General features: G+C 39.0%; 1 protein-coding gene across 1 annotated transcript in view; it reads left to right on the top strand.

The window, feature by feature from the left end:
• The window catches only part of LOC140239874 (uncharacterized), a 144,846-nt gene that overhangs the window by 75,155 nt on the left and 56,597 nt on the right, over nucleotides 1-13,094 (top strand). Inside the window, exon 4 of the mRNA XM_072319693.1 lies at nucleotides 4,572-4,669. The gene's annotated coding sequence lies outside the window, so the exon portion shown is untranslated. The remainder of the gene's footprint in view (nucleotides 1-4,571; nucleotides 4,670-13,094) is intronic.

The following is a 13,094-nucleotide window of genomic DNA, read 5'->3' as shown; positions in this document are numbered from 1 at the left end:
AAGGGTTTCTTACACCTTGTTCATCGTCAGACTTGAAAAAAAATTGTGATAAAACAATTCATACATTTGTGGGTGCTGAAGTGTAGTTTGAAATCTTAGCAAATCTTTATTCTTAAATGCCATTTGATCCTTCCATGTTTGTATGTTTTTTTTTTTTTTTTTTTATAAGAGGAAAAAGAGATTTATCCCCCCCCCCCAAAAAAAAAATGTACATGGGCACATGTTATATATATGTATTATAGTGCAAGGTCTACAGGCTTATTGAAACAAGTCTTGGCTGGAGAAATACATTGTACATGAAATAAAGATGAAGCCTATTTCCAAGTCTGCCAAATATCGCCCATGGCATTTAGCTTGGGTTTATTGATAGTTCAGTATGTTACCTCATAGTGAGGAGGAGAATGTATCAGTTTGAGCTGCCATTGCCCATTAAATTAGCAGCATTTTTTTTTTTTTTAACCCAACATAGAAAGAATAAGATTGTGAATCCTTCTCTGTGTGATTGATTGTTATGGGTAGATTTAACACAGATTGCTGTGTAAAGGAATGGTGATCCGATGAAAATGCCAGCAAGTATTGAAATGTTGGTCACCATGGTTTTCTCCTCCCACGTACCAGACTTGGCTCATTGTATGGGGTAATGTGTAGTGTGTGAGGGGGCGTGGTACATTGGGGCTGAACATCCTCTTTTTCCAGCTCAACCTATAGACATCATTATCTTACTGAATGATAAAATGTTTCCATCTGTGCGTGTACCATTTCCTGCTGTTGGATGTATTTCTTCATTAATTTAAAAAAAAAAAGAATTATTTGTTACTTTTTTAGAGTACTATGCTTTTGAGAGATGTTTTTTCCTTTTGCTCAATAAGAATAGCAAAATCATAATTTTTATATCTTTTTGAGAGTTTTATGTTTGAAGCTAGTTTGATGAATTGACGTAATTTGTGTCACTATAAATGGCCCCTGTAAGGTATGATTTCATTGTAATCCAAATCTCATACTGGAGTGAATTTTGTTCTTTATTTTTTTGTTTTTTAATCTGCTTGTGGTGTTATATAATATGGCACATGTTCCTTGTCTCCTGCTTCTTTCTTGACTACGTAAAGAAAACATCTGAAACTTGTTAATAAACCATCGAGGACAAGTCCGTAGTATACTCAGGCAGGTGTCTATGGGAAATGTGTGTTGTTGCAAAATCAACCCGTCCTCAATGGCTTAAAATTCCATAGCTTTTATCGGTAGATCTCATTATGGTAAAACCTGTACCATTCTCTTATATCAATTTCCCTCTATTTAAACTGCCAGCTTGATCATGGTATTGAATTACAGTGTACCTTTGACACTGGATTAGCCTATTAGACAGCCCTAAGCTCACTTTAGAAATTTTGCCAATGAATAGGATATTTAACTGTAACAGGCTTGAAGGAAGTCTAGCAGATTTCTGACTGAATAAAATAGATACTGGCAAACCTGAGTGTGAGAAAGCTGCTAGCAAAATTTCTTAAATTGACACGTGAAGGGAGAGGAGGAGTGAGTGTTGAGTGACTCAACCAGTTTGTGCTGGAATTATTATGAGTACCTGTTGTGATAGCTAGGTAGCACTCCTTGCTTTATATAGGTATCCCCTATAGGGGACTTAGATTACAGGCTTATGAGAAGATTATGACCATGACACAATTACAGGTGTGATAAACTGATATATGAGCCAGAAGTCCTGAATATGGATATTTACCATGTAATTTGTGAACCACAAGTGCAACATTTGTTTTGATGAACACTATTTTGCATTCAGATGTGTATTTCACATTGTATCTGAGTTTGCCAAGTGACTTTGTGTAGTCACAATGGTCCTGATCTGATTCATATGAGTGTTATTTGAGGTATGGCTCATACTCCATGCCATCTATTTCATAAGCATATTTTGAGTCTCAGTTGAGTACCAAGACAACAGACTGAGAAGTCAAAGTATATCATCCCTTTTCAAGAAGCAAAGTTAGCATTAACATTTATTTCTGATAGAAGTCACAATATCTTTTGATTACAGGATGGTAAGATAGCTGTCCAGAATTGGATATTCATATTCAATTAGCATCTATAATAGATTTATATACCAAAGACAGTAGTTTGGCTACAAAATAAGCAGTAAGATACAGTGCATCATAAATCTTGCTCCCAGGGCTGCTAAGGCTCCCTATCTGTCGTTTCTTGACAAGAGAATATAAAAGCCTACCTGATGCGGTCATTATAATTACCTCCCAAAGAGGTAACGGTTTCGCTGGCATTAGTTGGTCTGTCTGTTTACAAAATATCTCAAACTTGGCTGTGAACGAATTCAGATGATACTTAAAGGAAAGATTGAGAATGACACAAAGAACAGATGATTACATTTTGAAGTGATCTGGGAATTTTTGATCTTTTGGCAAATGCAGTCAATGAACTTAGGAGTTTAAGCTGCACGTATTTGAGGTTTGCATATAATGCACACTAAAGTGCATGCTCTGCTCAAGGCACCACGAAGCAGGAAGCTGTTAAAGTAAAGACAAAGCTTCTTTATCATCATCATTGGGAAAGTGAGCAGTTTTCGGCATACATGTATTGATGTATTGATGCTGCTTGGCGGAGGTCTGTCCTCTCTGAGTGCTTTTCTAGTTGTTGTATTTGGATGGATGCAGCACGCAAGTGTCGACCTAACCCTGATGTGTGAATGTTGGCAGCCCAATAGGCCTATACCTCAGTTATAAACCATGGACCTGGATGAGCCTAGTATCATGTGCATTGCCATGTTATCTTCCAGGAAGCAATGGAAAAAGAGACTGAAGTGTCTGTTATACAAGTTTCAGGATGATATGAAAACAGGATGAGAATGGCAACCATGGAAATCTGAGAACTGTTTGTAGGCTCACCTTGCAAAGAAATCTCACTAGCTTTGGGATTGCTCGAAATATTGGTAGTTTACAATGAGTATGAATATTATAATATTGTTGTATATGTTGAGTTGAGTAGTATTAAGCATATATATATATATATATATTTTTTTTTTAATGCAACTTGTATGTATAGGGCCTACTATGTATCATCCTGCCAAGGGGTGGAATATAAGAAAAACAGGTGGAGTATAACTAACGGTAGTTGAGTTCATGGCAGGGAGTGAAGCTGTAGGCACCCAACAATATTTGACTAATAATCTTGTTTCATTATACAACAATTTTTAATCTGATGCTCAGTTAAGTCATACCTGACACTTAGCTCATATTGTGAAATAAAGAAGCATTAATGGTTGTTAGGAACATAAATTGAGATCCTAAATTTAATGTAATGTTTCATTTTTTGTTTTGGGATGTGACTGCCCCACGTGTGTGGCTGGCTGGTCGTCCTGTCACTCACCCAGACCCTGGAAAGCATACCGTACCAGCTAGAGTGGGTGATTCACACTCAGCCCAATACAACACATTCATTTTTCTACATTACAGAGCTCGAAGCAAGCTGGCCTATTCCATCGCTGTGCCTCAGTGGCAACTATGTGGAGCAGGGTACACTATTGGAATACACGTTGAGGTAGTCAGCCAAAGAAACCTAGCCATGCGTGTATGTGTGTCTGCCTGACTCAAATTATAGGCAGCCGAGCTAGTGGCTTGCCAATAGGGGACTCACACTAAACAAATGAACACACAGACTATGTGGGCGACACACACACAGCCTTTTCTATGCCTACCCACGATGCCCCTATTCCTGCACCCCAGACACACTGAGTTATGTATGCTTGGTTCATTTGTGCACAGTGAAGGAGACGCGCACATCGAAGCGTTGCACATAGTTTACTGTATGCCTGCCGTGCACTGCTGTTGTGTGTAAACTACCAGCGCTATCATTTACAACACTCTATTCAATCGAGGTGGCTTGTTCTTTTGGTTCCTATTATAAGGGATATTACGGAGCTCCTTGAGAGTGTCTTCAACACGCTGCTCTATGTGGATTATCTCATCTCTTGGGATTAGTCTACTCATCTTTACACTTGGAGGACCTAAATCGGGAAGGTTAGCTACAAAGTTATACGAGTGAAAAGTAAGCATATAATATGGTGTTCATATGTTTCCTGTCATTGCAGTGTGACCAAAGCAAGGCTCATATACTTGTTATCTTATCAGGGTGTTATTAGTGTGTGAATTCTGCCCCTTCTCCTCTGTGTGTTAGGAGTGGAAGCTCTTGTAGCCTGTAGCAGACATGCTCAGAGCACATCACACACACCTCCCAGCCACGATTCATGTAGTTTATGGATCATACAGTCATAATTCATGGGGATTGAGCTTGTGTAGGTAGGTGCTCAAGGTCTTGTGTTTGGTGGCCGCTTGGGGCTTTTCTTCACCCTTCTACCAGCCCAGCCCTCCCCTGAGAGGTGTCAAGGCCGAGACCTTTGGTGAATTCCTCTACTCTGGTTTGGAATTCACACAGCTCTCTACTCTTTGCAGTTGCATACATGATGATGCATAAACTATTTGTTCTCTCTCCTCCTGTTATAAGATCACCACAACATTGATCTTTCTTTTTCTTTTTGTGTGTGTGTCTTTCTGCAGCTTGCCTGCAGCCTTTTGGAAAGCTAGCGTTGAGAGCTTGACCAACCCAGGGAGGCCTGATGCTGTCAGCATCACCATGATGTGGCCAGAATAGTCAGGTGAGTACCAGGTACATGACCTTGTAGCCAGCAAGGCCCAGGCCAGGATAACAGGTGCCAGTGACCTGGGACTGTCTTGAGTCCGTTTTCTGATCATCTCATATCCCCACTCCAGTGTCTTCTATGTTAATTTCATTTCTGCATTTTTATTCTAGTTCATTCACCAAAACACAACAAAAAATATATCAATATAGGCCTATTGGATTTCCACAATAAGGAGTAATATATCTTTTTAATAAACTTTTTTATAACTTATAAAAACAATGAAATAAAATTCATAAAAATTCAAACATCAAGCAGTGCAATTTTCAGTAATCCTGGGAGGAAGATGGAAACAAGAAGGTAATGGAATATGATTTTTTATTTTTTATTTTTACAAACATTTAAATATATCTCAATTTTGCTTTGTATATTTTAGAGTAGTGATTATTTGTGACTTCTATTAAGGAGGAGTTTTCCTGACATACTTGTGATATTACAGTCATCAGTTAATGTGTACTATGTAGGCCTAGTTCCTTTTTGTGAGTAGGGCCTAAATGCACAATGAGTTAGAACATTAGTTGAACAACGGCATGACCTTATCTGATTTTCCATGTTTAATGTAACCAGACATCAACTGTTGTGTAAAAATGTGTAGAACTTCTTTAAATTATTGTCTTTGTTTTCATTGATTAGGCCTACTTAATTGATATTGATAAAACATTTGAGTATTCAATTTGCAATTAATCTGTACACTACTGTACGAGCTGAAATTTTCGCGTACAGATATTTTCGCGAATTGTTACTTCGAGGACATTTTCGCGTGTTGTTAATTTCGCGGTTGCGAGGGTCTAACTGAACTTAGTTATTTGAGCGTTGTTATTTTCGCGTGTTGTTATTTTCGCGATTCAAAGGCGATTCGCGAAATTCGCGAAAATAAAACCACCGCGAAAATTTCAGCTCGTACAGTATTTCATAAGAAATTGAATTTCCATCTAAAACCAGCATTGATGAAAATAAAATTGGTGGTTCTGAGCAAGGCGTTCAGTTAGATATTAGGAGTATTCAGTTTCAGTTAAGGGATAATATACTTTTCCTTTGAACATGGATAAAATAACCCTGAGTTTTGTTGAAGGAAATTTTGCGAAGAAAAATTTAAGTGATAGAAATTTGAAAGTAAAAACATTAATCTAAAAATTATATGCAAGTGACTTGTTTACAATGACATGACTCTTGAAAAACTGAAATGGTATGGACTTGATTTTGTGACAAATGTTCTTAGAAATATTTCACAAGTTCAGTAGTATCTCTCTTCTGCATTGCTGCTGAAATCCGACAGTTTTCATTGTCAAACTTTTTGATACAGATCCCATGCTATGACAAACATATTGCGCCAGATAGCCAGGAGGAAAAGACACTGTCATATCTGAATAATTTGTGTCTGTGTGTCTGGCATTGTTATCATGGGATTGTTCGCAAACTTGGTGAAAAGAACTGTCTTCGTGAAAACAAAGCTGCATAGTGTTAGAGATCATAGTCCAAGGAAACAAGACCCTCCTGTGTGGTGTTTGTTTCACTCCTTGATATTGTAATGTTTAACACTCTCTGTTTGATTGTATGTGATTCTCTGATGTTATCGCATACCTTGCACATGCATGGTATATAACAAAAAATGACTGACATTGTTGCATACTATATTGGGAGAACCAGTTGTTTTGATGTTTAAGGGAAAGCTATCCCTACTCAATTTTTAGCTCACCTGAGCCAAAGGCTCAAGTGAGCTATTACGATCGCCCTTCGTCCGGCGTGCGTCGTGCGTCGTGCGTCGTCCGTCGTGCGTAAACTTTTTACATTTTCATCTTCTTCTTGAAAACCCCAAGACCGATTTTCATCAAACTTGGCAGGTAGCATCCCTAGGGGGTTAGGAACTCAATTTGTTAAAATGGGTACCATGCCCCACCCAGGGGGCCCCCAGGGGGCCCAAACCCCCCAAAATTAAGGAATCTGTAAAAATCTTCTTCTCTAGAACCAACAGTGATAGAGCTAAGTTAATACTATGAGTTAGTACATTGATGACTGTAGTTTCAAGTTTGTTCATGGCAGAATCAGGGGTGCCCCCCTTGGGACCCAGGAGAGGGGGTGGGGAGGGGTCCTAATGGGGCCTAAATTGTACATTTTCATCTTCTTCTTGAGAACCCCATAACCAATTTTCACCAAACTTGGCAGGTAGCATCCCTAGGGGGTTAGGATCTCAATTTGTTAAAATGGGCACCATGCCCCACCCAGGGGCCCCAGGGGGGCCCAAACCCCCCAAAATGAAGGAATCTTTAAAAATCTTCTCTAGAATCAGAAGTTATAGAGCTAAGATAATACTTTGAGTGAGCACATTAATGACTGTAGTTTCAAGTTTGTTCATAGCAGATCCAGGGGTGCCCCTCTTGGGGGCGGGGGGGGGGGGGGGGGGGGGTTGGAATGTCCCAATGGGGGCCTGAATTGTACATTTTCATCTTCTTTTTGAAAACCTCATGATGGATTTTCGTCAAACTTGGCAGGTAGCATCCCTAGGGGGTCAGGATCTCAATGTATCAAAATGGGCACCATGCCCCACCCAGAGGGCCCCAGGGGGCCCCAATTCCCCCCCCCCCCAAATTAAGGAATCTTAAAAAATTTGGGCCCTTATTGTACATTTTCATCTTCTACAATGTACTTGAGAATGCCTGGTCAAATTTTAGTAGAGCTGTGAATAATTTAGATTAGTGACTGCGTGAAAGGTGAACTTGCGATACTCCGGTGAGCGCTAGACCCACGGGTCTCTTGTTTTTTTTATTGACATGCTTGTAGCTATCAAAATATTCAGCTCATGTTATTTCTAGGAAACTAGCCCACCTAATGATAATGTAGAAATTCACAGCATTCATGAACTGTCTGTATCTCAGCCAGGTTCCTCTCTCAGTGTTTGCATGCACCTGTCAATAGATCTATACCTGCTGTGATGTAGAGAGAACTCTTCCTCCTCCTCCTGTCCTTCACAGCACTACTTCAGCTCCTCATGAAATATGGACTTTTATCATGAAATTGATTCCTCAGATTTATACCACATGTCTATTACAGTATTGGCCACTATGTAGTCTTTGTATTCATTCAATCAGTATTTGGAGTGTCTCTTCCAAAGTAAATTATATAAGAATACTATGTTTTATGTAGCCTTCTTTCTTCTCACAATTACGCAAGATTAACTTCCAAAAAAGGAGTCCATTGATCGCTGCCCGTTTTGTTCCACCTACTCTTTGATAGAAATCTTCAAAGTCCAATGTAAAGATCAAATGACTGGCCGTGAAAAAGAGTGTTTCAAACATTTCTGTTTCATGTGCAGAGAGAACAAAATAAAACCCAACCCCAGACTCCATTTGGAAACCAAATTCAAGGCATTTTTAATTTTGTATAGTGTAAGGCAAAATATTGAATGTGTTTTGCAAAATATTAATAAATTAGCCATTTTGCAGAATCTAGATTTTGATAGGCCTTTGGAGAACAATTCAGAGAACATTTAAATGTGGGGTCCATGTTTACATTTTGTAGAGAAGTAGGTCTATATAAAAAGTACTCTGGATGATTAGTGATACTCTCAAGTGCACACTCATGTCAATTACTCTCTTGACAATCAATACAAAAGAAAAAAAACAACAACAACAACAAACCAGTATATATTAAGACCCACTTGGCTACATAGAAATAATGAATAGAACCATGCCAATTTCCTAGCCTCTTAGCCTCTTATGACATTTACTATTCTTTAGATTATATTTGAGCCAAATGTAGTGGATATTCACTCACTCTCAATTAATGCACAAAGTTGATCAAACATTAACAGAAAAATAATGATTATTTCTTGTAAATCTAGAAAGCCTTACCATTTAGTGGTATGTTCACTTATTTGTAAGGTTTCTCCTTCAAAGATACATGTACATTGTCTGCTGTGTGTAAGAACAGGATACAGTCATCGACTTGTTTCTTAGTAGTCTGCATTGTATGTCATCTTCTGTAGTGTGACGAGCCCACAGGCCAGAATTCTGCTTGGCTTGTGTAGGACGGAGTAATTCTTGCAATAAGAAGCAATCAGGAGAGACATGAATGCCTATAGCTTTGTTGTGCATCAAGTGGGAGGGAGCATTGGCAAGTTTTAGACTGTTGTGAAGAAGAGTTTCTAGAGTGGTGTGTGTATACATTCAGTGAGTTGAGAGTGAGCTGTATGAAGTGATATGATGGCAGCAGCTGAGCTCCTTTCAACAGCTGACATCTTGTTCACAGACTGGCTCAATACACTCAGCCCTCACTCAGCTAGTTTGGTTTCCACTCAACTCTCTTCTTGCTTCATGATTGCTCACACAAACTGACTGAGCATCCAGACACACTTTTCCTACAAGCATGATTAGCAAAGAAAGTAGATACAGGCAACCTTCTTTGAAGAAGTAGAAACACTGTAGGATGACGTTTTACTGTTTTATGTTGTTATTGTTGTCTCTTCTTGTTTGATGTTTGGCAACAGCATTAACATTAAAGTGATAAACACTGTACCTGCACTCAATTTCACTCATCCCTTGAGTAAACTGGTAACAATTGCCTGAACACTAAACGTAGGATGGTTGTTAGAGAAACATACGGTTGAGAAAGGAAGGATGTTGAGAGAGAATTCAGGGGAAGAAGAGAGAGGACTGCTGAAGTCATTGTAACAAACACTAGCGTGTGTGACACTCTTCACCAACCTTCCTGTACAAGTCTAACAACAGAGGGAAAGTCAATTGACAGTCTATGGCTTTTCATTGCATGCATACATTACCATTCAACACACCAAGACCCTTTTCTCCTCAAAGTTTCCATCGGATAAGCTACACCAGTTAGCTATCACCATTGTGAACATCCTGTTGGGAATCCCTTATATCCACAGTATGCTTCAACATACCTTCTAATATAGTATTTCATGAATTAAGGGCTTTTTACACTTGTAAATTTTTGCTTAGCCCCGGACCAACGGTGGGGTTAAGGGGGGCCTTAGCCCCACCGTTGGTACGGGACTATCCTTAGCCCACTTTCTGTGTACACTCGTTTTTGCCAAAGTGGGCTAGCCCCACTGATAGTACGGTACTATCTGGCCCTGCAAAATAGCACGGGTTAGCACCGCAATTGCGGTGCCAAGCAAGTGAGTGTAAACAGAACGAAAAAATAATCCTGGGCTAAGCGACGGAGACGAAGTCCGACCCTCACTTACCAATCAGAACTGAGGTAATCAAGTGCTGCCGGTGCGTGCGTGTACGTGTACAGTACACAGCGTAATTATGAATATTCATGTGGTTTGGAAAGTCTGGGGCTAAGAAATACGAGTGTAAAAAGGTCAGTTTTCTCCTTAGCCCCGGACAAGAGATAGTACGGGACTAATTGGAGAGTGTAAAAAGCTGAAAAATTGGTACGGGACTAACGATACTCCTGGGTCAGAGAAAGTCTGGGGTTAAGAAACACAAGTGTAAAAAGCCCTTAAGAGACTTGCCTGAATTTATGAGGTTCTCCAATTTGCATATTTGTAAAATATTCAGTTTTGTTGAGATATTGACTGGTATGGATAGTCAGAGCATACAGTCTGTATACAATTTTTAAGTAAGAAGTAAAGTGACACAACATGGCATTAAAGGAAAAGTAAGCCTTTGACATTTGATCCCACAGCCGAATCATAAAACTTGAAACTGAGAATGTCTTTTGTGAGGACTAAGTTCTCATTTTGAATGGATGGTACATCATGCAGGCTCAATCATTCTATGCTAGGCCATTGTGAAAACTGAATTATGATAAGAAAAAACAACTCTACCAGAAGTTTTGCTCAGCATAAGCTATGTACGTGTACCACCCAGCCAAATGATGTGTTAACAACTTTTTTTCTTTAGTTTAAATATCATCTTTTAGATATTGTGATTTATAAGTAGAAGCCAGAGCTATAAGTCATTTCTGTATAAATCTGAACCCTACTTGATTTGCATGATTATAGGCCTAAGCAATGTTTTCTTATCAGATGTGTATCATTGTGATCTGTGATGGTGTTACCATAAATTCTTTTACTTTCCTTCCAAATGTTCAGGTGTTTTGTAAACTGTATGTCATAGTAATCAAAGTTTTAAACAAAGTTTTAGAAAGTCCACAACCAAGTGACTAATCTGAGCACATTTTCCATATTAATCTTCTCCTCTGCCATTGTGTTTGAGATTATAATATACTGCACCAGACCAAGTATGTGTGTCTGTATGTATGTGTGTGTATGTATAGTTTTGAATGTCAATACTCAACACCTCTGTCCCAGGGAAAATGTTGGGAAAAAGAAAGATCAAGGCCATGTGTTGTCACTGTCCTCTCTTCATAGTGGGAGGGGAGCTGATAGTTCCTGACAGCTTTCATCATAATTCCGAGAAGAATGGAAGTCATGCTTAGTCTGCATTTCAGCCTCTTTAAATATGTGTATGCCACATGATACATTCTTAAAGTAATCTCATTGCTCTTGTATCATAATATTTATACTTGCATATTGAATAAAAAAAAAAATGTTCTCTGATCATATACTTATAAATGCCAACTTTATCATAAAACATGGAATACATGTTGTGAATGTCCTTAGTACATGTACCTCATTGCCATTTATTGGCAAAGAAGGTAATATTATCGCAATTTTTTCAGATCATGCTCAGTATTAACTTGTAGGCAGAACTTGGTCTTTGGTCATAAATTGAATGTTATAAAAGAATCAGACAACATGTTTATTATAGACCTGAATTAATGTAGTTTACAATCCAACAATGAAGAGATTTTTCTCATCTTACTAGTCTGGTCACTCTTAATAGAACATTCACAACTTATTATTGGTCACATCTAACTACACGCAGCCGCTGTCGCGAAGCGACAGCGCTGCACGTGTACTCCTTCGCAGACGTTGTCATTTTTCAGTGGTGGTTGTGCGACTCCTTCATGAATATCTTTTTGAATCGTGGAAAACTAAAATATAAGGAATCCCCGTAATCTATGATAATCATCCAATAATCGGTATGCGTATCTTTTTTTAATTACATCAAAAACCTACCGAAATCCGTCCTTAAAATCAGGTCTGTGAGCGTCCGTATTGCTTCACTCCTCATCTTCTGCGTGTTAGTGAATGGCAATCACTCTCCTATGCTACAACGTAGGTAGTCGGAGGTAGTCGGAGTGACGTATCATGAGAGCAGCACGCGCGGAAATACATGGTAGAAGACGACAAGCTTTACGTAACACACGAAACGCACGGGCGTACGTAAAATGCTAACACGGTATCTCGGGTTGAGCGTTCATGGCTGTTCGTTAATTTTGTGAATCATCGCACAATCTACTCCGAAAAATTCAACAATAAGGTTTGGATACCAACAAAACACCAAATTCAACTCAACCATCAGCAACATACGATATAGGTGGGTGGTATTACTGTTAAAATCAAACAAAATAAAAGACATTTTTGTGGTCTTGCCGTCAAAAGCGACAGTCGTTTACGTACGTTTAAACACTAGTACATGTCAGACTGTTGTGCTGTGCACAGCGGTCTGGTCAGGCTAGGTCACATCATACCATTATGTAGTAGCATAATACTTTGCTAGGATTAAGACCAAAGACAGGTAATACAATATAAAGGCATGCAGGGCCAGTGGCCCTGGGCCACTAAAAATTGATGTCAGGCCACCAAGTCTAAAAAGGCAATGTTTTGTTGGCCCAATTATGCAGCTGAAATTAAGAAATTCAGTTCAAAGGTTTTAGTGCCCCAAAACCGGCCAGCCGAGAAAAAAGTTAGATTCAGGCCCTGGGCGTGGCTTACATACCTGTCATAGAGTGTTGTGAAGTACACATGAAGCCAAACCTTTTATATTATAGCAAGGTTAACCATGATGACAATGGTGGATTTGGAGGACTGAGGAAAGAATGGGTTTAGGAAGGCATCTTTTCTCCCCATCCCTCTACATACAGGACTATCTCTAGATCATGTCCTCAATGTTTTGTGGGGCCAAAGTTTGCTTACAAATCCATGATTCAATGTACTTTGCCAACTTTGGATCACTGAAGGTAATTAGTTTTTAGGGTTATGTGCCATTCATGAGTGCATGATATCTGTGACAAAATGTCAAATGGAGTCCCTCAACTTGCCAACAAGTGAAGAGTGTCATATAATAATCTTAAGTCATTGTGTTCAGATCCTGGCAAGTTTGAAACTGGCTAACTTCATTATGTTTTTATGGTTTCTTATTGAAGACACCATGCGTATGAGAATTCCTAAACAAGTCTTGTTAAAACTGATGCATTACAGATGCAATCAACGTTCTCATGTACAAAGTGTACCCTATACCCTAAGTATGAACTAAGATTAATCTCCAGGATAAAGTAGATGCAGAAA

The sequence above is a fragment of the Diadema setosum genome, chromosome 16, assembly GCF_964275005.1.
Source record: "Diadema setosum chromosome 16, eeDiaSeto1, whole genome shotgun sequence".
Taxonomy (NCBI): Eukaryota; Metazoa; Echinodermata; class Echinoidea; order Diadematoida; family Diadematidae; genus Diadema; species Diadema setosum.
Note: the sequence above shows the minus strand (reverse complement) of the source record. Positions and strands in the feature narration are given on the sequence as shown.